Source organism: Montipora foliosa, chromosome 14 (assembly GCF_036669935.1).
Source record: "Montipora foliosa isolate CH-2021 chromosome 14, ASM3666993v2, whole genome shotgun sequence".
NCBI classification, from domain to species: Eukaryota; Metazoa; Cnidaria; class Anthozoa; order Scleractinia; family Acroporidae; genus Montipora; species Montipora foliosa.
Window position 1 is genome coordinate 24,164,158 of NC_090882.1, and position 25,000 is coordinate 24,189,157.

The 25,000-nt window shown below is 40.8% G+C and overlaps 1 long non-coding RNA gene across 20 annotated transcripts; it reads right to left on the minus strand.

Annotated features, from left to right (window-relative positions):
• Positions 1-145: 145 nt before the first annotated feature.
• On the minus strand, positions 146-20,666 carry LOC137984708 (uncharacterized). 20 transcript variants are annotated; one of them, XR_011119150.1, is made up of 13 exons: positions 20,318-20,666; positions 19,758-19,813; positions 17,763-17,844; positions 15,426-16,536; positions 11,452-11,647; positions 9,857-10,056; positions 8,286-8,395; positions 7,885-8,048; positions 6,953-7,081; positions 5,160-5,190; positions 3,137-3,180; positions 1,355-1,440; positions 147-161 (listed from the first exon to the last, which is right to left on the minus strand). It is a non-coding gene; the product is annotated as an uncharacterized lncRNA (long non-coding RNA). The 20 variants fall into 20 exon arrangements; XR_011119148.1 differs by having other exon boundaries at positions 7,885-10,056; positions 15,426-16,249; positions 16,443-16,536; XR_011119152.1 differs by lacking the exon at positions 8,286-8,395.
• Positions 20,667-25,000: the final 4,334 nt, after the last annotated feature.

Here is a 25,000-nt window from a genome sequence, read left to right on the forward strand (position 1 = left end):
CAAGATAAAAACTATCTGTTGGCATACCGAGATCAGCAAGCTTGTAAACGGCTATAAAGACGAGACGTTAAATACATACTTGATTTCATTTGTCCAGAATAGCTAGAAATGTCATCATCGTCATCAGGCTCCAACTCTGAAGATGTCGGAGAAAGAACTGCCTGAAAGAATAGTTTAATGGCTAAATGATACTCATAAAAACAAGCCTTGACCCTCAATGACTTTACCACCTATGAATTAGCTCTTTAAAACAAAAATGCATTCCAAAAGATCGCCGTAGTAGAAGGGGCAGTTTTTTTTCGCTTCTTTGTTTGTTTGCATGAAAGCCTGAAAAAGAGCTTTAAATTATTTTAAAGGAAGGGGGACTTCATTCGTTCTGCGCATACCAGATATTTGGGTTCCTATGGAGGCGCTTGCTAATACCGGGATATTTTTGCGTGGTTTACAACGATGCGAAAAAGCAGAGCTTAGCACTTGCTCTTCATATCATATCATATCATACATATCATACATCTTTATTTACCCTCGATTTTCAGAGTAGCTTGGTGTAGCTAATTTCTCCGAGCATTTACCCTCCCAACCATGATACACCCCAGAAGACAGACCACAACACCGGAACTACATGCCCTGCTCTTTGCGACAAGTGTGCGGGTTCTTTTACGTCTCACAGGATTATGACATTGAAGGGTTGTGAGACGTGGACCTCCGGCTTATCGTCCTTATCCGAGAAGACTAGAGAGTCTAACCATTTGCAATGTATTACAAGGCAGCACTTTCTCCTCAGTTATTTAAAGACCCTGAGTGTTGGTCCGGCCGGAGTTGAACTCCGACCTCCCGCGTGACAACCCCGATGCTCACCAACTGAGCCACCGGTGCGCGGTTGTTATCCGAAAAAATAATTAGGGGTAACCAAGCATTTTTATCAGAGAATAATTAAGATTCGATTTGGAAAAGAACGCGATACATTACTTTGTATATTAAACCCTTTTACATAATTGTTATTATTTATTTTCAAAAAGGCGAGGCTACTCTAATTTTCTTTTTGGATTCAATAACATTTGTTAAGATCTGCTTTTCCCGCATATTCATAAATCGCGAAAAAGAAACTTTAAGTTAGAACGCACCGTCCTAACACGTCCTCATTATTTATATTTTTCTCTCCTCAGACCCCTACCCCCCACCCTATACATGTAACACAGAGTACTTAAAGAAGAGAGTTATTGCAAGCAATGTTACTTTGGCTCTATTGAGAAGCTCAGGTTTTTTTACTTCAGTCAGTTGCAAGATTTCCAGTTTTCAAAGGGCCATCCCCAGAAAAAACCTAACCTAGCAAAACATAAACGAATCAACTTACTTTTTTACTTCGGCTTTCTCTTGCTCCTGTTTCTTTGGCTGAGTCATGGCATGTACTTGTTTCCTTAGTGGCAGATGCTCTATGTACTACAAAAAAATACATGTCGGAATTGACAAAATCGTGCACCGATGGCTCAGTAGCCTGCGTAGCAAGCGTCTCCCAGCGGCGGAAACGAATTCATTTCCTGGCCGCGCGAAAATAGGGCTAGCGCAAAAAAAAAAAATTGGGGGGGAAGGGAGAGAGAAAGGAAACGCTTGCGGACAAAACCTTAATTATGAAACTCCAGTTAGCTCACGAGCGGGATCTCTGATTGCACAATTCGGAATTTTTGATTGACACCTCAGTCCCTCATGTCACAATAATGTATCCCAGTAGCAAGCGAATAAATCAGAGAAAGTTATTCGCTTTTGCTGGACTCGTTTTTTTCCGCTCGCTGAAATCACTCACTACGCAGGCTAAATGGCGAAGAGACCTTCTTTTAAAGAAGTGTTACATCGAGCAGTTAGTTCCGTTGTCGATAAAGGATTTAGCGGTGCTTAAAAGAAGAGAACAAATTTCGATTTATTAAACAGCTCGACCAAGGGGGAATGTTGCTCGTCCCCGCTGGTTTCGGGAAAAGCCTCATTCTACGAAAGCAATGCCCTGCGTATTAAAGGACGGCGCCTACTATTATTATTGCGCATTACGTTCCTGCGCATCTCGAGATAGTCGGATTTCCTATGTGGTGGTGCTTATTAATACGAGTGATATTTTTGCGCGGTTTACAACTATACGGAAATAGTAGATCTTAGTAACGTACCTCTTGGTATCCAAAGAGAAATCTGGGGTAACAATGCATTTTTGAGAGATAGTTAAGCTTCAACTTGAGACAGAACGCCATACATTGCTTTGTATTTTAAAGCTCTTTACTAATATTATTTATTATCTTTCAAAAATGCGTGGTTACTCCCAATTTTCTGTTTGGATTTCAATAACACTCGTTAAGATCTACATTTTCTCTATAATCATAACCCGGGGCAAAAAATACCTTTGAATTAGTAGGCACCGTCCTAAATAGACCATTTTCGAATTCTCACGGCCTGGATTGGATCTAACATGGAATGGAGGCTAATGCGGGCAGATCTTTTCAAATGCAAATTAATTTGCCCGCATAAGCCTCCACTTCATGCTAGATCCAGTCCAACCGTTAGAATACGAAAGTGGCCTATTAAGACTTAATTAGTCCTCTCAAAGTATTGCGAACGATCAAATCAAGAAGGCCTTCAATTAATGGGAGTTCGGCTCATCGGCTGGCTAGTAAACAGGCTCCTAAATGATTAAATCTTACGAGATCCTTGTGTTTTTGCACGGCTGTGGAGCTCCTGTAGTGCATTTTCAATGCCAACGCTTCGGGATTTCGAAGCCTTCACATTATTGCAGAAGCAAGTGCGATAGACTATTTGTAGCTGTTCCTTCAATTTTAACATCACTTTCTGGAAAACGTTAAATACACAAGCACCAACAACAAGGTGTTATTATCACTGGACAGAAAATTGTGTTGGAAAAGCTAGTAATTTCGGCGGGCTTGTTTTACAACAACATTCGTTCGGATTTCAGGTACTCTGAAATTTACTAGAAGCACTTTTGTTCACAGCATTTAGAATATTTGCCTTCCCAAATTTAAACATTAAAATCTTATCGCCGCGGGAAATTTTTACGACAACATTTCCATAGTTGGGCTTGGAAGCCGCCTTCAGGAAGAGTATCTATTTACTAATATTGGTCAACATTATCGTTATTTACCTTGTCAAATTGCTTTAGATTCTCTTGCCCAAAGTTCAGTTTCGCTATGAAAGACCAACATTTTCTTGGTCAATTTATGACATGCGGTTTTCAAAATGCAGGGGTTTGTCTGCGGTCAGCACTCATGGCCATCCCTCAAACTGACATTTCCCTTCTATTCAACTTACACGACGTACAATCTACTTTAGACCTCAAATCTACTTCAACGACACAAACCTTTTAAACAAGCAGAGAAGATTCACAATAGGCGAGGCAAAGAGTTGCACCCGGATCGATGGCTTCTCCTTGCAGTTTCCGATATCCACTAGAGTAACGAGACAAGCTCCCGGAAAGTCGAATTTTTTAGAGTATTGACATAGTGGTACCCAGCAAAACAATTGAACGCTAACCGTCTTCAAAGGGGTTTTTAGACCTAAATACCGTAGATCAGCGCGGCTTAGCTTAGAAACGCTATTTCTTGTTGAACTAAAGCTCCAATTCTGCATGTTTTCATTCTCTTTACAGAGGTAACCTTGTCGTAATAAGATGGGATACTAGGTCGTGTAATTGTTACGAATTGTCCAATGTCATTTTGATGGATGACCATGAGTGTTGACTGTCTGCAAGCCTTTCCTTCTTGTCTCGCCCCACTTTTCGCGCGGCCAACACATTAAAAGTCTTCCATATCCCCCCACGGAAACGCTTGCTACGCAGGCTAATGGCTCAGTTGCAAGGAAGGGAACAATTCCCACCCTGGCCAGAGTTTTTCTCTGTCCTTATGTGGGCCCATTTCCATGAGTAGGGCTAACGCTCACACTACACTCTAATAGTTAAGTCTAATGGCTCAGTTCGTTGAGTATCGGACTTCCACGCGTGAAGGCTCGAACCACCGCCAGACCAACACTCGGTTATTAGAGTAACTGAGGAGAAAGCGCTACCGTCGTAATGACATCTGCAAATGGTTATACTTTCTAGAACGACAAACCGTAGGCCCTGTCTCAGAACTCTTCTTCACAACCCTCTGGGACAAAAAGAATCCACACACTATTCGCAAAGAGTAGGGCATGGAGTTACCGGCGTTGTGGTCTGTCCTTTGAAGAATATCATGGCTGGTAGAGTAAAATTTCGGAAATATGACATGTAGCTACTCTAAACTCCGACCGTAAAGAAAGAGATGATGATGATGAAACCATCACAATAGCAACATGAAAAGAAAGACTGAAAGACAATAACGTGCCCACATTCTGAAAGATTTTGCATCATGGTTGAGATCATCTATGTGTAAAACAATCAAGGTAACAAAGGCTTGGCATTAAACTGTAAACAACAGGCAAAAGAAACATTCCGGCTCAGGTGAGCTCAAAAAAAAAAAAGATAATCTGGTACTTGTCAATGTCTTGACAGATGGTTTAGTAGGCAGAATGAAAATCAGGAACCATCACACCAAAAATGTCAATTATCCACACCGGACAAGGTGTCTTTAACTGCTCTGTTTACGCTGTTGTCAACGTCATTACCTTCCAAATTAACTGTTGGAAGATAATGTGAAGTGCTATTTTCTACCCATGCAAACCACGTGAGCGTTAGCCCTACCAATGGAATTGGGCCCACACCCGGGGCCCACACAAGGACAGAGAAAATGTCTGACCAGGGTGGGAATTGAACCCACGACCTTCGGGTTAGATCACCGCTGCTCTACCGACTGAGCTACAAGGTCAGACAGGACCCAACTAGTGGTCTAATGCAATTCCTGCATTTTGATTGGCTATGCTACTAGAGAACTATTATTGACAGTCCTCAAGTAGCGAAAAGACTTCAAAAGCGTTATGCTTTCTTTCGTTTTGTTCTCAAATAAATATTTCTTTAACTTGCATTTGCTAACTTTATTATTGCCCTTCGCCCTCAAGGGCCATGGGTCAATAGCCCATTCGGCTTCGCCTCATGGGCTATTGACCCGTAGCCCTTGTGGGCTACGGGTCCAATAGTAAGTTCTGTTGAAATATAAGTGCCCCACGGCCAACGTTTGCAAAAACAATTACCTTACCTCAGTGTCATACTTTCAATTGCCCTTCATCCTGCAAAGACAGCAAAAATAGTTTCATAACAGCCAGAGGTTACATGTATGTTTTATGCAGATTTTGTGTATAAAAATCAGTGGATTGGGATTGCAATCAAAGTGTCAAAATCACAGTGTCTTAAAAATTTCACTGAAGGATAAACCCTTGCCAAAGACAACATAGTCCACAAACTATGAGCAAAAGCAAAATCATGCAAGGTTCAGTTGTTCCGTGCTAGCAGATGCCTCTTTTCCTTTGCATTCACTGGGCTGACGAGTATGGGAAAGAGACCTCTGCATGCCATGGGTCGAAACTCACTTTCATCCAACCATCGTCCACGACCTTAGATGGCATTGTTCAAAATGCATGCCCCATGATATGTTTGCTGACTGTGACTTGAGCCCACTGTGACCCACGCATTCCTTCAGTAATTCCGCTGTTGCTAAGTGAGCCCGCACAAGACAAAGTTTAACGTGAGGATAACCGCGGCGCAACACAGTGAGTTTCAACCTGCGGCAGAGGTCTCTTTTCCTGTACTCATCAGCGCAGTGGACACAACAAGAAGACACCTCTGCTGGCAGGGAAGTTCAAGTTCCGCAATCATTTGTGAAAGTTTCAAGTAAGTAGTAACTCTCATGCTGCATATGTCAATAAAAATAACGCCTGAATCCCTTATACATGTACTTGAACCATTCATGTGCAAATTTTGATAAATTTTGTGAAACTGTGTTTCATAATGTTGACTGATTTACAGTCAACAAGGTCTGGAAGGGGTTTCGCGTAATCCGTGAGTTGATGCCAAAAAAACCGTGAATCGGGAAAACTGAAGAAATACAGCTGTGATTCATGAATAATATATTAACCGTGACGCGTGATCCTTTAAAGTTTTAGTGCGTGAATCAAGATTTCTGCCTTTATAATGTCGTGAACATCAGTCAACCCTTCACGAATACATGTAATTTGTCTGTCAAGATGGTTCGAAAAAGGTCTTCTGTCATTGTCATTTACTGACATAATCTACCATTGCTGTGTTTCGTACTTGACCTCTCTTGACTCATTTGTAGTTGACATGAACTGAGATGAGGGACGCGTTGAAAGACGACATGTTGTAATCATCTGTCCAAGTTACTGCCAATCAGAGCTTGGTTCGTTAGAAAATGAAAAGCTGCCTGTCAAATTTGTAACATGTGTTCACGTCCGGGTCGCCTGGACGTTTTCACATGCGAATTGTTGCAATGGCGAGCGCCCAAGTAATCGTACCGTCTAAACTAACTCGAACTTTATGACAGGTCGTTAACATCATAAAAAAATCAACGACCACGGAAGTTTTGAAGTTACAAAACAAAATGTGAAAGAGAAGAATTGTAGAGTTAGGATATAACAACAATGAACTTCATTTATACTTTATCAAAGTCAAACAAAGAGCGAAGAATCGTCGGGTTATGGATTCCTGGAATCGTTGATTTCATCACCAACTTTTTGTTGCCTTCCCATCTCAGGGTCAACTGATACGACCCAGGGGCGGATCCAGAAATTCCTGAAAGAGAGGGCCGAAGAAATTGCGGCGAGAGCACTAAAGGAATTCGGAATGTCGAAAGCAAAGTTCAAAACTGGCACGCAGATTTGAATACTCTGTTCAAATTTCAAAACAACTGGTCGCGCATGACATACATGTCATGATGTGGCTTGACTGTATTCATTTGGTTGTTCCTTGGAGTGTGTGATGAGTAGATAACTAGCCCTCAATTTTTCTTACATTATACATTGGTTTAGACCCCACCTTCAGGATAAAAATCCCACAATCAAATTCCATTGTATTGCTTTAAGGGTCCCCTCTGCAATATTCTGCTTCCATTCTTGGGTGTCCCATTCCCTTCCAATGAATATATGACCTTTCTTTATGAAACCCCTGCAAAATGTGACAAAAACGTTGATAAAAAATGATGCTTGGTAAGTGATTGACACATTAACTCACCAAAACCAGCCGCATATGGGAAAAAGGTCAAATGCTATAGCATAGTTAACCTATTGACCCGTGGGAGTGAGACTTAATGCCAGACGATTTTACTCGTCAATTTCAGACTGGTGGTTCAGGAGTCAGTGGGTTCACAAAATCAGTCAGAAAAAATTGCTTGCAGAAAAATTCTCCATGAACAAACCCAGAGAGACTACTTAACACCAAGAGCCCCAAGTAGGAGTCTCCATGCCCTTTAATTTCTTGAGTCCCTTCCCGGAGAAGATTTATTTTTAGAATACTTCCCAGGGGAGATACCACATTCCCACAGCTGAAGGAGCCAATCAAAGCAGATCATATCTCAACTAGGAAGTTTTTGAAAAATAAAATAAAAGGTTGACTTCATTGCCTTCACTGTAGTGTGGAGGATGGACGCTCCAGCCAATTTCAGTTCTGACTATAGGAATACAACCTCGCCAAGTAAACACCATTTCTCTGTTCCACCTATCACAATGTTTTACATGTATATGACCTTCTGTTGGTCATGAAATACTACGGTAATCTTTCTTCCAAGCATTCCTTCATCCCCTACAGCTGTCTGTAACAAATTTTATGACATGAGAGGGCAATGTACACGTAGGAGAGGAAGTGCAATTTAAGATAATCATTTATTTATTCATTTATTTTTTTTTCGGAAAATTACGGATTGAAATACACAATTAATTTTATTAATAATTCAATCTTTTGGATAAACTTACCAATAACACTTTGCACCATCCCTAAAGTAATAAAGGAAACTTCCGAGAGATGGATCACATAATTCTTCTCTTGTTTCTCCATCCTTATGTGAGATTAGTTCCCCTTTATGCTCAGGAAGAAAAATCTCCTTTCATGAATGGTTTTGTGGTAAATAAGCCTCTTCCTAACATATCAAATCAAATTGGTCAAATTGAATGCAAGATAATATTGCAGTACTTAAGGAGCTCAGAGCACATAAGAAGTTTGATTGGAGTGCACAAAAGGTGAACAAGAGTTGCTAGAGGAATTAGCTTCTTGTCAGTGCTCTGTAAAGTTGTAAAGTGCAGGCCACAGATGGTTTTTAATCACATGATGAGACGGTCATATTGGTGCAAAAAAAAAATAGCAAATTATGGCTCACTGATGTTCTGCATTATAATAGAGTCAAATTCCCAAAAGACTTTTTTCCCTATCGTTCTGTGTACCAACATGGCTGCTGTGACGTCAGGTGAAAACCATCTATATCATATCCTGATGAACAATCAGTAAAAGCATTAAATTAAATTCAATTCTCTTATAACATGCTTTCACACAGACTTATCAAGGTAAAACATATCATGTAATGACAAATATTAAGGTGCAATGTGTTTACATCATGCAACAGATTACCTAATCTACAATTCAAACACTGAGCCATTGGCGTATAATTAAGCAGGTATACATTAGAAACAAAATAAAAATTAATAACAATTATATGTGAAACAGCAAGTTGAAGTGACAATAGTTATGCAATAGGTCATGATCACATAACAATTGAGACTATTTACAACAAAATAACAAATAAAATAAGAGCTGGACAAGTAACAATAATATTCATTTACAAGCAATAGAGCGATTTTCAATTGAGTGTCGTAAAACCAACACCAAAGTAATTACTTTAGCCAATCAGAAAGGACGGAGACAATCCGGTAAACCAATCAAGAATTGGAGTAATTACACGTAACCGACACAAAGCGCGGGAAAATGTCCACGCGCGAGCCACGATTGGTTTTGGTTTCACTTCTGATTGGTTGAAAAAGTGGCGCAAGAACTTTGAACCAATCACTGAGTGAAGTAATGCAAAACCAAAGTAATTATCTAATTACTTTCGACACTCAATTGAAAACCACTCTAACATGTGAAAAGGTCTAATTTAAGTTGCCGTGGTTAATGCGATTTTTGGAGTGGAGTTCATGCCTTTTGTTAAGGCCGTGCGGATTAGGTATAAATAATAACTATTGTGTCATCCAATAGGCTTCTCTGTAGTAGTAACTGGCCTAAATTGAAAAACACCAGAAAACAGTAAACTTACTGATCATGTTTCAACTGGTGTTAGCTAATAAATATAGCACACGAACGCTCTTTTGCTTCTTTTTTTTTTTTTTTTTTTTTGTTTTTTAGGTTTTGTTCCTTTCCAGTTAAGCGCCGATCAACTGGAAACTTCAACATCCCCTCCCCCCTTTTTCCGGGCAAACCACGGGCATTTAAACTTTTGAAGATTGGACTGTTCAAATTCCCGCCCCCTTGGACCAAAGTAGTATCCAAATGCCCTACCCTGTCGTCAGATTTGTCTGTCTATCTCCAACTTTTGAAGACATTTTTTGTTAAGTTTCGATTTGATCGGCGCATTATAAATAATAATTATTGCCAGTTTGTATTACTTACCGACGTTTTTCGGATACGAGGCGCACTCGGTTGTAAGACGCACCTTTAACTTTCAAAATTGATGGCATTTACGTCACAAACTGAAAATCTCATCAAAATACTCGGTTCTAAGCCGCAATTTGGTTCAACTCATCGCTAGTTATGCTGTCTCAACTGAAGGTTGTAGTGTAGGTCAAGAACAGTGGAAAAATTCGCGACGAACGTTGGTGCGAGGCCACCATTTTGGAATCGCAGTAAGGGGAAGACTGGGACGAGTTTAACATACAAGATGGCAGCAAAGGATCAAACCTGGGAAAGAAGTTTCCGGTTCTCATCGTTGACAAATGCTTCCCCAAGAACCGTCCATTGAACAAGATCTTCAATTGGCACACACTGAAACTGAGCTAATCTTGCATGCCAAACATGAAAACAATAATTGGATCCCACAACAAAAGAGTTCTTTCAGCATACACCACCCAAACACCTGGAGAACAGCATGACACATGTAACTGCGAAAGAAAACCAGAATGTCCGCTTGATGGTAAATGCCTCCAAACTAATGTATCTATCAAGACATTGTCACCTCCACTGACACAACGACTGAATCATACGTTGGACTAGCAACTAATTTTAAAGAACGCTTCAGAAACCACCATTCATCTTCATGCCAGCAAGCGAAACGAAACAGCTTTAGCTAAAGAAGATTATGAAAAGACGATATCAGCACTTTTTTAGTGTCAAAATTTGTTTTCACAATTTCCATCTGAAAGCTGAAAAGTTCGGTATTATCGTCTGTTTGTGCCCATTCTGTTGTTGGTTTTGTCATTCTCTTCTAAAGCAAAAACTTGTAAAAGATCAGATTTAATGACGATTGGCGATGTGACATATATTCCTAATTATCAACTGCGCAACTTTTTCGTTGAGAAAAGGATTAAAAGTGAGTTCGGTGGTTACGGCTGTTGTATCCGAGTACTAGTTGACCAAAAAATTGAGCAAATTGTACCTAAAATAACGTGGGTGACAAATTACTCCTTAATTTTGGCGCAAATTTTCAGCGTTAATTTATAATTTCACATGTGAAATTACTGTTGCTGTGGCAATATTTGCTACAGTGCCAAAATGGCGTCCAGGTTTGAAAAAAACCCGCGTCTTACGAACGTAATTTGTAACCTATGATGTTAATAGTTAATCAAATGGTGTACTCGTGAAATTAGGGAATAATTTCACTTGCGTTTTCTCCAAAGTCAAATTATTTCCCTCGCCTGAAGGCTCTGGAAATTCAGTATTTGATTTTGGACAAAACGCGCGAGAAATTATTTCCTAATTTCACTCTTTATTACACCCATTTAGAAATCACTGGTGCACCTTGCAATGTGATTGGCTCTCAGCAGTGCGATTTATTCCCAAATCGGATTTTTTTTGCTCTGCATCGCTCCATTTCCCCAGCCAATGAGAATGGGCCACTAAAACAAAACAACCAATCAGATTTCAAGGCTTGTTTAAGGTAACCAATCAAATTGCAGGAAAATGAAAGACAAAGAAAATCATTGTGTGGCCAATTTTGCAACTTTTGTTCCCGACTGGATCAATAAAATTTTGGCACTGTCTAAAATCCTGTATTTTAGCGATTAAATAATTATTGTGTGATATCTAAATGGATGTAATAAAGTGGTAATGGAACTATGTGTCGTGCAATTTTGGTCTGAGATCATACTTGTGATTTCAAATCGAATTCGCGCTTAGCGCTCGTTTGATTTTGAAATCACACTTATGATTTCAGACCAAATTGCACTGCATTCAGTTAAATTACTGTTATTCACCAATTGATAACCCATACTAATAATACTATATCGAGTGGAGAATAGTAAATACTATAACTTTTCAAGGTTTCAACTTTTACTCACAAATTGTAAACAACTTTTCCTTCCCGCCATCTCAGAGGTACAGAGGTTTCAGGTTACAGAGGTCTCAAAGGTTTGGCTGGCTTCACTCAGACGTTGAACTTCATCGACCGATAGATTTGTGTAAACGCAGCAGCTAAGGCAACATGACAAGGCCATGTAAGTCACGCTCCCCGTCGAGAGAGATTTCCCGCCAACACTTTGGGAAGATTGGCAAAGGAAATATCTGAGCCAAGATAACTAGCTAGAGCGAGAACTTAAATTATATTCTTGGGTTGCATGTCGCGCAAGTGAAAACATAAATCGCTTACCACTTACGAAATTGAGTCAAGAAATGGAAATGTTATAGAAGAGGAATAAATAAACAACGGGTCCAAGTCTCAGTGCTGTGCGTTGTTCCGTACTTGAGTTATTCGGCGAAATTTATTACTCAAATTTGTAGAGTTTAGTACGGAGGCGCCATGTTGGTGTACTGCTGAAGTACACCAACACAGCGGCCGGAAACCTGTAGAAACATCTGGAGTTTGGCTGTCTTTAACACTTTCTGCACAATAATGAGCTAGAAAACATTCGTATAGACACGTCTCCTAGTATATTGGCTGTTTAGGCCACAAAAACACGAGGGAAATAGATGTTTTTATGCAACTGGCATGTTTTCCGAAAGCTGTCAATATGTCACGCACTGTGAAAAAGTCTGAAATTCAAACTGCTCTATTTTCGAAACGAAGCACGGTACCGAGCTGAAAACATGCAAACAGATATATTTTTAAAAACTCTTATAGCTGATCAAGACAAAAACTCAAAAGGCTCTTTAGTTTTGTAGTTTCTTTTTGTGACGTCACGTGCAACCCAAGAATAGCCTGACAAGCCACAAGCAGTAATCTCCACCACAGTCACCTAATTAAACCATGATCAGTGAGCTTCACCGCTCAAATGGTTGCTTCCTAAGCAGTAGTGGAGATTTGAGAGAGGTTATATGTGTTTGGATAATATACAATTTCATAAGGATTTAAAAAGACCCCTCGAGCTAACGAAAAAGGAAGAAGAATCATTCTTGGAAGCAGAGTTAGTATGCCAAAAACTGGATGCAACGACAATTATAAATTACAACCTGTACATGTAAAACGAGCTGTTATTAAGGTCGATCACCGGTGACAACATTTGCAAGGATTGCACTTTTTGTGTGAGACAATAGCGAGGCTGCAAGAATTTGATCGGATATTTGTTAACTAGAGATCAAGAAATAAACTGATAATCGCGGGAGAACGCGTTTTTTAAAAAATAATTGTCCTGGCAATTCAGGTTGATGCATTGTTACGAGGCTATAACACTACTTTCCTTATACGGAACCAAAATTTCAGGAAAGAAAACAGATAATAACCGCGACCTTAGGTATAAGCCTGCAGCTTTATCGCTTCACATCAACGGGCCCTTTACTTCTATGAGATACAGAGAACTAATTAGTACGATTATCGATCACATAAATAAGATCTAAAAACTAAACTCCACCATCCTTGAAACCAGGTCCGGCAAGCAGAATAAATGAAATTTGGAACGGATTATGCCACTCAATTCCCTGTTAATAACGCTTAATACTAAGGGATATTTTGGTTCAAAGCGATATAGTTCACCCACGAAGCACAGACGCCAACAAAGGGGCCGACCATTTAACTCTTGAGGGGGGGAGGAAGGGGGGTGGGTGACTTTGAAAAAAAATTTCCTGCAAGGGCTTGTTGGAAGAAAAAAAATGCAGGCATCACAAATGAAATAGAAAAAAATTCTTGCACTGCTGCAAGCAAGAAAAAAAAAATGTTGCAAAGCTATTTCATCATTCCTGGGGGGCTTTACGAAATCCCAGCAAAACTGCAACCATTCCAGATAATCTGCAAGCCAGCAAGCTACTCCGGTTAGCCTATTAAAATAACAAAGTGACATTGATTGGCCTAAATAACACTCTGGTTAGCCTACAGTTAGCTTAGGTAGCTTGCGGTTTGCCCTTATAATGGGATAAGGGATTTCTTGCTTGCTCAGTTCACATGGCACCAAGTCATAAAATAACAAAGTGACATTGATTGGTCTAAATAACACTCTGGTTAGCCTACAGTTGGCTTAGGTAGCTTGCGGTTTACCCTTATAATGGGATCAGGGATTTCTGGCTTGCTGGCTCGCACTGTATCCAAACTCACAAGCAGTAATGGAGGTAAATTTTTCTATTTGAAGAATCAAGTCTTATTAGACATAGAAAAATAATTTGTTCGTTTTTAATCTTTTCAACTGAAGCATTTTCAAGTAATTACTTTCTATTGAAATAATTATACGGTTTTTGCAATACTAGAGCTATTTTTCAAATTAGACCATGATCAACTAACTTTAATTCTGCTTTCACATTTGTTTTGGAGATTTCAGTCCACTTTTAAATTGTAACTAATGCTTCTAGTAGTAATTACCATGCTATGAGCATTTCTGAACTGCTTTTTGCTATTTTTACCTTTTTTTTTATTAAGAAGCTAAACATTTTCAAATCTACCTTTGGAGCATCACTTTATAACATGAGAATATTGTTATTAGGTAATATTAAATGATACTAAAGAATGACATTCCGAAAACATGTCGCTATACAAGAATGATTTTGTATAGCTTTGATTTTAAGGTTTTGCAGCTCCATATATTAGAACTATTACTGCAATAACCACAATGTAAATGTAAATACACTCTGTAAATGTAAACACGACACTTTTTTAAGGAAAAAAAAGCCTGCAGAGAAATGAGGAGAGAAAAAATATATCCTGCAGAGCATTTAGGTGGGAAAAAAAAGTGTCCCAATTTAAGTCTAAGCATTTGCTACCTATTTTCAACAATAAGGTAAGGGTAAAGGTTAGCGTTATTTTTAGCTTTGGGTAAATGCAGCAGTTAATCTTCACTTAAAGAGCAGCCTTTGGGGGACACTTTGTGACATAAATTGTTTGTATTCTGAGACACAAGTGATGTTGAAGTTGGCTAGAAGAGCAAGGGGACACTTCGTGACGCTTATTGAAATCCGCGTGCGTCTAATTAGGACGCACCTGGACATATCTCAGTTTGCTAGAAAAAAAAATTGCTGACCAGAAATCACCCACCCACCCTCCCCTCTCAAGAGTTAAATGGTCGGCCCCTAAACCAGAGTGGCACGATTCATACAACCAAGAAAATGGCGCCTGCATATCTTATTGTGTTTAACTGACGCAAGTTTTGACCCGTAAAAGCCATATAGGTTCACCTATGCACAGTCTTGGGGAACTGTGGGGTCTGTTCAGAATCTGGGGACATTTTTGAGTCCTTCGTAAAATGTCCTCGCAATTGAGTGATTTTTACTATTGGGGAAACGTGTTATTCGTGATTTCGTTTTACTCAGGTTTGGAAAGTCTTGGAATTTTCTTTATAGTTATGTCGTGAAGATCGTAAATTAACTTGTAGTTTAAATTAGCATGCGAAGATGAAATCAATCAGTTCAATACAATAAGATATCCAGGGACAACATGACAATAGATTTTACGAGAATTGACATTTTCAATGTCTACGGATACCCACCATTGAAAAGTTTTTTTCAGATCATAACACTGGGCAAGAAAAAGGGTGGCAAATGCGATGAAAAAGTAAGAAAAATGGACATTTTGACATCAGAGGGAAAAACGCATAGCTGAAGTAAAGGGCACCGTTTATGAATCAAAACAAAAAGATCAAATACTTTGACGGTAGCGAAATTCATGACGTTCTCGTTGCCGTCGGTGTTCCTTCTAAATTCGAAGCTTTTCAAGGTTAGGTTAGCAATACCAGTTCTTTTAGTAGTTTTTTTAAAGTTCCATCCAGCTTCCATCAATACTTTCTTTGACGGTCAATACTGTAGACTGGGGTGATGAGCGGCAATAAAAGCAAAGAGACGCCAGTGCTCGGTAAGAAACAGCTCCTCGTGGCAAACCACATAAAGAGGGAACACCAACCTCGGCTATGTCTGGAAAGAGATCAACCAAACGTGCGATGTCCTCTTTGCTTAGTGATATTCCCTCCACGCACATCGCGAAAATCTCGTGCTTTTGAATGGCACAAATGATGGACTCAAGACCCACCTTACAAAAAGCTAGTCTAAGAAAACGCAAGGACGAAAAAGAGGCATTGCTAATTCCTCTGTAAGTCAAATTTTCACAGCCGCCTACGTTTAATATTCCTAACGAGGGTATGCTTCCGGTAACAAAAACTAGATGGCTGTCATCCAACATTGTTTGGCTCAAGTTGAGCTCCGCAATGTTAACAGCTCGAATAACTGGATATTTACAAAGTTCACCTTTCATTTTTGCCATGTTAAGAACTGTCAGTCCAGCACAGTTTTCCACTATTTTGCAGAATGTTGCCCAGGTTGTTTTTGCGCCACTTAAATCAATAGAGCGGAATAGACTAGGCCTCCATTGGACTGCTATGAGAAAGTTATCCACTGTCTCCTTTGATGTGTTCTGTGCTTTTACAACGGAGAATTCATGATTTCTTGCGTACTTAATCAGAGTTTTGTCGTAAGAAATTTGCAGCCAAGCCTTGCACACTAGAGAAGCGGTTCTTCGAACAAATTTGTAGGGTAAATATGAGAAAACGTGAAGTATGATGCTTTGAGGCAAGGTATCCATTTATCTTCAGACAAGTAGCTACGAAATTCATTCACGTATAAGGCCATTTAAGTGACAGTCTTATCACGTAGATTTAAGAGTTGCTAATGCTGTCAGATTCTCAGGTCCCACCAAAGAAAAGTATCTGTTTGAATTTTTGGTCTAAAGATCTAAAAAAGCAACTGTGTATTACAAGTGAGGCAGCAAATTATCAATGGAACTTTCTTTCTGAAACGACTTATCAAAGCACTGCAATACCCATTCAAGGAACCCTTATCATACTTCAAAAAGGGAATGGAACTCAGTATCTTGAGACGACAACTTGATCTTTTGATATTCTAAAACAACAACATTTGTACTTACCTTAATGGATTTTTGGATTCTTAAATAAAGCAACACGTTTTTCACGTCCTTGATAATCGTGCCAGTTTCTCGTTTCCCCACCAAAGAAAAGAACCTGTTTTACATGATGTTTGGTCTCAAAATAAAAGTAACCAACTGCGAGGAACAAACTAAAAGGCACATTATCAAAGAAAGTTTTGTTCTCCAACGACCTATCGAAGCACAGTTGTTTCAAACCGAGAATAGCATTTTTCTCAGCACTACGATGCTGCGGCTAATTCACAATAATACAATGACTCCATAGACTTGTCAAATAGGAGGAAAAAGTACGTATCTTAATACAGCATTTTCAGATGTCAAACAAAAACTAGTGACAATAGGTAATAAAAGACTTTTTTCTTTCTTTTAACCTTAACTGACCCTTTTAAGATTAGTTTGCTGAATAGTAGGCATCTTCTTTAAGTTCGTTTATGCTACCGTTTTTCTCTTATTTAAGTCGTTTTCTTTCAAAGACAGCCGTGCAGCAATAAATATTGTTAACCGCTTAGCAAAACAACCCCCGCACTCACTGATAGTGCGAGAAATTTAAACGTTCAAACACTGACTTTTCATAAGAGTTTGTAATGACATTATATCGAGTTTGCTAGCTTATCCTTTACGCAGTCATATGGATCAAGTTGAAAAAAAGGTACAATATGGCCATACTTTGTCTAGAACATTACTTTGGCATGACGTTTTCGCAAGTTGAATCTATTAGCCTCAGGCTACGGGGAGTGTAACTGAGACCCCATAATCACGACTCTATTTGCAGTAAGTTAATGGGTACACACATCATATCGCTTTTTCAAAAGATTCCCGAAAACTCTTTCCCGCTTAATTACTTTTTTGGCAGATGTTTGTGAGATACTCCCGTTTTCACTATTGTAGACGTCACAAGACAATATTTCGCGCGCATTTTTTTCGTCATGATTTTGGCGGGAAGTAGGTCGGATATGGTCTAATGACTCTGCCGAGAGAGAACATTATTTTTGAAAAAAAAAATAGAAAAAATGCGCAATGAGAATTTGTCAAAAGTGTTAAATCTAGACAGCTCAGAATTTTTTTGCCTAATTGTCTCCTTGCGTCCGTCCTATATAGAGGTAGAGGATATTTTTGTTTGGTCCAATTTTCGCTTTAAAGCCAAAACCTTTAGTAGAACCCATTTACTGAAAACTAACATTAAGAAAATTGCCTGGGATGACAATTGCATTTCGTATTACCACGTTGTTGTGCACATCTGAATAAACATTCCGATAAGAGTAAAATGACCCTACGGTCGCAGATCACTTAGTGGGGACTCACATCATATCAGTATGCCAAAAGGTTCACATCAGTCTGGGAGAGGGTCTATATTTTTACCACGGCAGGGTAGCCTTTCAGTTACCTGTGGAGAAACAGAATCGATAAATGAAAATTAACACTAAAAACCAAAGTAGTAATAAAGTTGCCACCGATATCATGGGGTTTACGTTTTTAAATATTCGAAGAACTACTGCCACAAGCCCACTATATTAGATTTCAACTACATCTTACAAAGGCGTTTTTAAGAGTCAAATGACACCAACACGCAATGAATGTCCTCTTCTTTCTTTTACTTTTCACGGACCTCTCTAAGATAGTTTGCAGCAAAATCATGGGCAACCATACCATTTCTTGGTCGTCAGCTGATGAGAACCTTTAACTTCATGTTATTTGAGAAGTTTACTTTCAGAAGACAAAAGACCAATTCGGCTAACGCAATGTTGTACCCAAATCAAATCTCTTGGGGTTAAGATTCTTTGTGTATTGCATTTGCATGAGTACCTTGACTTTTACTTCAATTGGGACCTTAAAACTGGGCATTAAGTTGGCATCTTAGGCGGCTTGTCTACACGAAAACGATCTTCTCCCTTTGTTTTGTCTATCACGTGCTAACTATTTTTCTTTAATTTTGTATGTCAGTAAATTCAGTCGTAACCGTTCCATCGAAAAGAATTCTAGTTCCCAAAAAAAACAAACAGGCAGCTAATAATTGTCTAGCAAAAATGAGAACGGCGACGAGAGAATTCTGTCTACGCCGAGACAATTCTGTTTACGCCGAGCTGCAGCAATGACCCTTTGCAGACCTTTGCATCCGGCATGAGGTATTAGCACAAAACGGTGCTTTCAAACAGTCATGAAAATACTTGCTACATTTCATCCACATGATCTTATGGCAATTTTCATAACGGTTTTGAACATTTTCCCCTGAATGTTTAATTCAGAGGAAAATGTTCAAAACCGTTGAGCAGATACAACGCCATTTCAATGATGAGTTTTGCGCCATTTTAACCATTTTAATTTATACGGCATGCATCAGTGCATGCAGATAAAGAATTCAGATAGCAAGTATTTCTTTCGATCGCTTCATAGGGAAAAATCTTTCTCTTTTTAGTTTTACAAGGGTCATTTGATTGTGATGATTGAATCCTAAGTTCTCCACGCTACACAATAAGTCTAATAAGTTTGTCTTTACATGCTATGCTAAGTATTCACACTAAATCATGCGAAAGGCATATCTCTCTCTGCGTTAGATATACAGAGCGAAAACAGAGATGAACAACAACATACCTTTCAGCGAATGATTCAACATCACCGCATGATATCGTGTTTTGATATGAGGTGCCCGTAAAAGGTCGTAAAATGGTTCAATGCTTAAAATTAGGAGTGTTTAATGACTCCATAATCAATTGGAGATAAGTTAATGGGGACATACAGTGCTTGCGGCATTTTCCGTCGCATTCTTTGTTTTTATCGTTTGTTTCATTTTACAAGAAAACACCTCGCGCGAGTTTCCCTCGTCTCGCGGGAAGCAGTTTTGCTGTCATTGACTTCGCGGAGAGAGATAGAGTAGTCCGCCGTGTTTTTGAAAGCAAAAGATGCATGTAACTAAATAAACTAAAGAGCAATGAGATTTTGTTACTAGACTTCTGTTGAATCTGGAAGGTTGACATTCGGCTTTATCTTTCCGTCGCCTTCGTTTAAGAACGGATGTTTCGTTTGGTCGTGGCCTCTAAGTAATGACTTACAAAACAACGAGATTTGACTTACGTGTAAGACTTACAAAACATCTCAATTTTCTAAAATTGGCCATAAAAGCGTCCATTCCTCATTACCAGTTTACTTTACCAAAATAAATAAACGATCAGCAGTCAGAGAGTACAGGGAGAGGAAAAATGGCGCCATTAGCTCCCTTGTATTGCACTTTCTTCCTGTCTAAGTTTTGCATGGGGTGACTTGAATCATATGTATCACCTACAGACATTCTACCTTTCTTACCTGTTATTTCAATCCTCTCCAAAGTGTTGAAACTGCAGGCACGTCAAGAAATAAGCCTGTAGAATAAAGATTATTGGAAAATCTCATCTCTTAACCCGCTGAAATGTTTCATTAGTCTAGATTATCGTGGTTATTTTTTTTTTTCCCAATGCCTTTTATATTAATACAGAAATGTTATTATCGTTGTTGGGGTTGCTTTTCTTAATTGCCGGAAAAAAAAAATTAAGGTTTTGTTTTTGTTTGTTTGTTTGTGTAAACATAGTTCATATAGATGAACTGCTTATGAAACCCGGAGAGAGAACAGTACTGTCGCACTTCATGTTAACTTGACCGTGACGTACCATGCACAATCTGTTGTCCTCGGTTCTCAACTGAATTTTGAATAAATTAATCGAAACTATTGATTGGCTTTCTTTTAGAAAAATCGCGTGGTTTGTGCATGGTTAGGGCCAAAACAGAGAACAAAGTTGAACAAGTTTGTTCACTGGTATGCTAAGTGACCTTTCTAGACAAGGGCATAAGCTTTCCTCAAGCTATCCTATCCCTTTAAAATTACTTACTTTCAACTGTCGTTCCCCTGCTTTGGTATAGGATCTGTATGTGTTTGCTGAAGGAACGTTAAACATTGTGCCAACAGATATTCAACATGTATACAGATTGCTATTCAAAGTTTATAGCGATGTGACTTTCCAGAGGAGACAAGAGATCCTCGCGTATCGTCACAAACTCGAAAATTCACCACTCGTCTGGAAGTAATTCAATTCTGAAATTCGAGAATTCCGTACAAATGAAAACGCAAGAAACGTGTTGTAATACCTCGCACAAAATAAAAGCGTTTTTAAGCGTGACTGCTCTTGACATGTATTACAATAAATCAGATGACTTAAAGTCTCGATTCAAGGCGCATACTTTTTTGAATCGATTGCATGCTGATGAATACAATGTGTCTGCACTCCCTTTAATAATCGGCTTTACGTGACGCCACCAGTCGGTGCGTTTTTTTAAATAAAGATACTTTAAATATGTCAGTCAACCATTGTTAAATTGTGTCCGATGAAAACCGATTTGTGCATGCGCTATAAATTGCTTATCAACAGCCTTGATCAATTTTGTGTTACCACAATGAAAGGAACGTCTGCGTCGAGCGTAATATATAGCCGTTCACCAGAACGTTTTGTCAGGATCGGTAAGAGGCCTCTTAGGAGGGTTCCAAGGTTTGCATCAATGCGCGGCAGCGTAAAGTGGGTTTGGGCCCGGTGCAAGTCCTCCCATGCAACTGATCTAGGGAATTCCGCTCTCAAGCTTTGCGAAGTTGGTGAGTTGCGCCACCACGTAGGTCATTGAGATGTCCGGAAGGACCGTTCATTTTTCACCTCAAATAAAATTTAAGTGGTTCGTTTCTTCCCCTTGCACAAGCAGGGGGCATGGCATAGTGTCGCTGTGTTAACTTTGATTACAGTCAAATCTTGGAAATATGCGACAAATATATATATATATAGTTTAAAGGGACCAAGGACGGACAACTCCTAGGTGACATTTTCATTGGGAGAAAAACGGTTTATGCCCTGAGCGAGATTTGAACCCACGTCTCCCTGATTACCGGTTGGATGTGATCACCACTACACTATCAGAGCAACCATGCTCGTTACATGGCCAATCTAGATAGCGAATGGGAATTAAGTGGTCATCCTGGGCCCATGCTTTTCCCAACCAGAACGATGATTCACAGGCGGACGATATATATATACCTATCTTAAGGTATCTTAAGGTCTCTGTCATTACCACAAAAATTGACATTGATATTTTACTCTTATTTCAAGCTATCTCAACTCGTGAGAAAAAGTGGTTTTTCTCACGCATGCAGGGCCTTCCCCTGACGTGCTAGAGAGAAACCAATGGATGCGCCATCAAATGCTGCAATAACTTCTCGGGGTTAGGGGGGAATAGCTATTTCCGGGGGGGAGATATCACCAAAAAAAAACTGCCTTCTCTCACGTATACAGGGCCTTCCCCTGACGTGCTAGAGAGAAACCAATGCTACCACGAGATTCGCCATCAAATTCAAACTTCTGGGGATTACGGGGGAGTAGCTATTTCCGGGAAGGAAATATCGCCAAAAACTGACTTTTCTTACGTATGCAGGACTTTCCCTGGGCGTGCTAGAAAGTAACCAATGGTACCACGAGATGCGCCATGATTAGGATTAGGGAGACCACACTCAAAACCGGGGGAAGTTAGACCCTAAAAACCACTTTTCCTCACGTGTGTACAGTCTTCCAGAGGCCGTTAAAAGTGAAACGGACCTTACCACGAGATGGGCCATCTCCTGAGGAATCTTCCTGGCGCGGTCTCGGGTCACCCGGACCCAAACGGGGGGAGTTAGGCCCGAAAACGAAAAACAAGTTTTTCGAGGATAACTCCCCCGGGATTTGGAATTTGGCCAATCCAAGGGCACCCTGAGGAGGGTCTTCGGAGGGCGCGTCTGATGAGCATAAAGCAAAATCCGGGGGGCCATTTTCGTGTCAAAACAGGGGTGCTCTTTGGCCTCTCAGGTCCACAGGTCGATTCGCCCCGGGTCGAAACTGGTGCGAAAAGTTGTTGGGCAATAGGGTCTAGGCGCATGAGGAATGGGGTCCCAAGGGAATAAAACGTAGGAATGTTAAAGACAAAAGACTGTGCACAGGGCGTCCACCTGAACACAGGATGCCCATATTTCGTCACGTGATAGATCTCGTTGGGACCTTTCCAACGGTGTATGGTATTATGGGATATCTCCATGGCAACCTGAAATAAGCTTTTTCCATGATTTGGCCGTGCAGATCCGGTAGGAGATTAACTCCTACACAGGATTTGAGGCTCTTCAGGAGTCGACTGGAGAGATGGTCGTGAAATTTGACCGTTGGATTTGAGCTACGAAGCTGAAACTTGGCACGCACCTGTGTACGGCCTAGAAGGTAAGGCCAAAAGAATATGGGGCAGACCGGACAAAACCGGGGGGAGTTATGGCCAAAAAACTTTTTTCTCACTAACGCAAAGCCATCCTGTGAGGTGCTACAAGGAAACCAATGGTATCACGAGATGCGCCTTGTGATTCTGCAACTTCCTCTTGGGGTTAGAGAGACCACACTCAAAACTGAGGGGAGTTAAACCCGAAAGACCACTTTTCCTCACGTGTGTACAGTCTTCCAGAGGCCATTAAAAGTGAAACGGACCTTACCACGACATGGGCCATCTCCTGAGGAATCTTCCTGGCGCGGTCTCGGGTCACCCGGACCCAAACGGGGGGAGTTAGGCCCGAAAACGAAAAACAAGTTTTTCGAGGATAACTCCCCCGGGATTTGGAATTTGGCCAATCCAAGGGCACCCTGAGGAGGGTCTTCGGAGGGCGCGTCTGATGAGCATAAAGCAAAATCCGGGGGGCCATTTTCGTGTCAAAACAGGGGTGCTCTTTGGCCTCTCAGGTCCACAGGTCGATTCGCCCCGGGTCGAAACTGGTGCGAAAAGTTGTTGGGCAATAGGGTCTAGGCGCATGAGGAATGGGGTCCCAAGGGAATAAAACGTAGGAATGTTAAAGACAAAAGACTGTGCACAGGGCGTCCACCTGAACACAGGATGCCCATATTTCGTCACGTGATAGATCTCGTTGGGACCTTTCCAACGGTGTATGGTATTATGGGATATCTCCATGGCAACCTGAAATAAGCTTTTTCCATGATTTGGCCGTGCAGATCCGGTAGGAGATTAACTCCTACACAGGATTTGAGGCTCTTCAGGAGTCGACTGGAGAGATGGTCGTGAAATTTGACCGTTGGATTTGAGCTACGAAGCTGAAACTTGGCACGCACCTGTGTACGGCCTAGAAGGTAAGGCCAAAAGAATATGGGGAAGACCGGACAAAACCGGGGGGAGTTATGGCCAAAAAACTTTTTTCTCACTAACGCAAAGCCATCCTGTGAGGTGCTACAAGGAAACCAATGGTATCACGAGATGCGCCTTGTGATTCTGCAACTTCCTCTTGGGGTTAGAGAGACCACACTCAAAACTGAGGGGAGTTAAACCCGAAAGACCACTTTTCCTCATGTGTGTACAGTCTTCCAGAGGCCATTAAAAGTGAAACGGACCTTACCACGAGATGGGCCATCTCCTGAGGAATCTTCCTGGTGCGGTCTCGGGTCCCCCGGACCCAAACGGGGGGAGTTAAGCTCAAAAACGAAAAACAAGTTTTTCGAGGGTAACTCCCCCGGGATTTAGAATTTGGCTAATCCAAGGGCACCGTGAGGAGGGTCTTCGGAGGGCGCGTCTGATGAGCATAAAGCAAAGTCCGGGGGGCCATTTTCGTGTCAAAACAGGGGTGCTCTTTGGCCTCTCAGGTCCACAGGTCGATTCGCCCCGGGTCGAAACTGGTGCTAAAAGTTGTTGGGCAATAGGGTCTAGGCGCATGAGGAATGGGGTCCCAAGGGAATAAAACGTAGGAACGTTAAAGACAAAAGACTGTGCACAGGGTGCCCACCTTAACACAGGATGCCCATATTTCGTCACGTGATAGATCTCGTTGAGACCTTTCCAACGGTGTATGGTATTATGGGATATCTCCATGGCAACCTGAAATAAGCTTTTTCCATGATTTGGCCGTGCAGATCCAGTGGTAGATTAACTCCTACACAGGATTTGAGGCTCTTCAAGAGTCGACTGGAGAGGTGGTCGTGAAATTTGACCGTTGGATTTGAGCTACGAAGCTGAAACTTGGCACGCACCTGTGTACGGCCTAGAAGGTAAGGCCAAGAAAATATGGGGGAGACCGGACAAAACCGGGGGGAGTTATGGCCAAAAAGCGTTTTTCTTACTTACGCAAAGCCATCCTGTGAGGTGCTACAAGGAAACCAATGGTATCACGAGAGGCGCCTTGTGATTCTGCAACTACTTCTTGGGCTTAGAGAGACCACACTCAAAACTGAGGGGAGTTAAACCTGAAAAACCACTTTTCCTCATGTGTGTACAGTCTTCCAGAGGCCGTTAAAAGTGAAACGGACCTTACCACGAGATGGGCCATCTCCTGAGGAATCCTCCTGGTGCGGTCTCGGGTCCCCCGGACCCAACCGGGGGGAGTTAGGCCCGAAAAAGAAAAACAAGTTTTTCGAGGATAACTCCCCCGGGATTTGGAATTTGGCCAATCCAAGGGCACCGTGGGGAGGGTCTCTGGAGGGCGCGTCTGATGAGCGTAAAGCAAAGTCCGGGGGGCCATT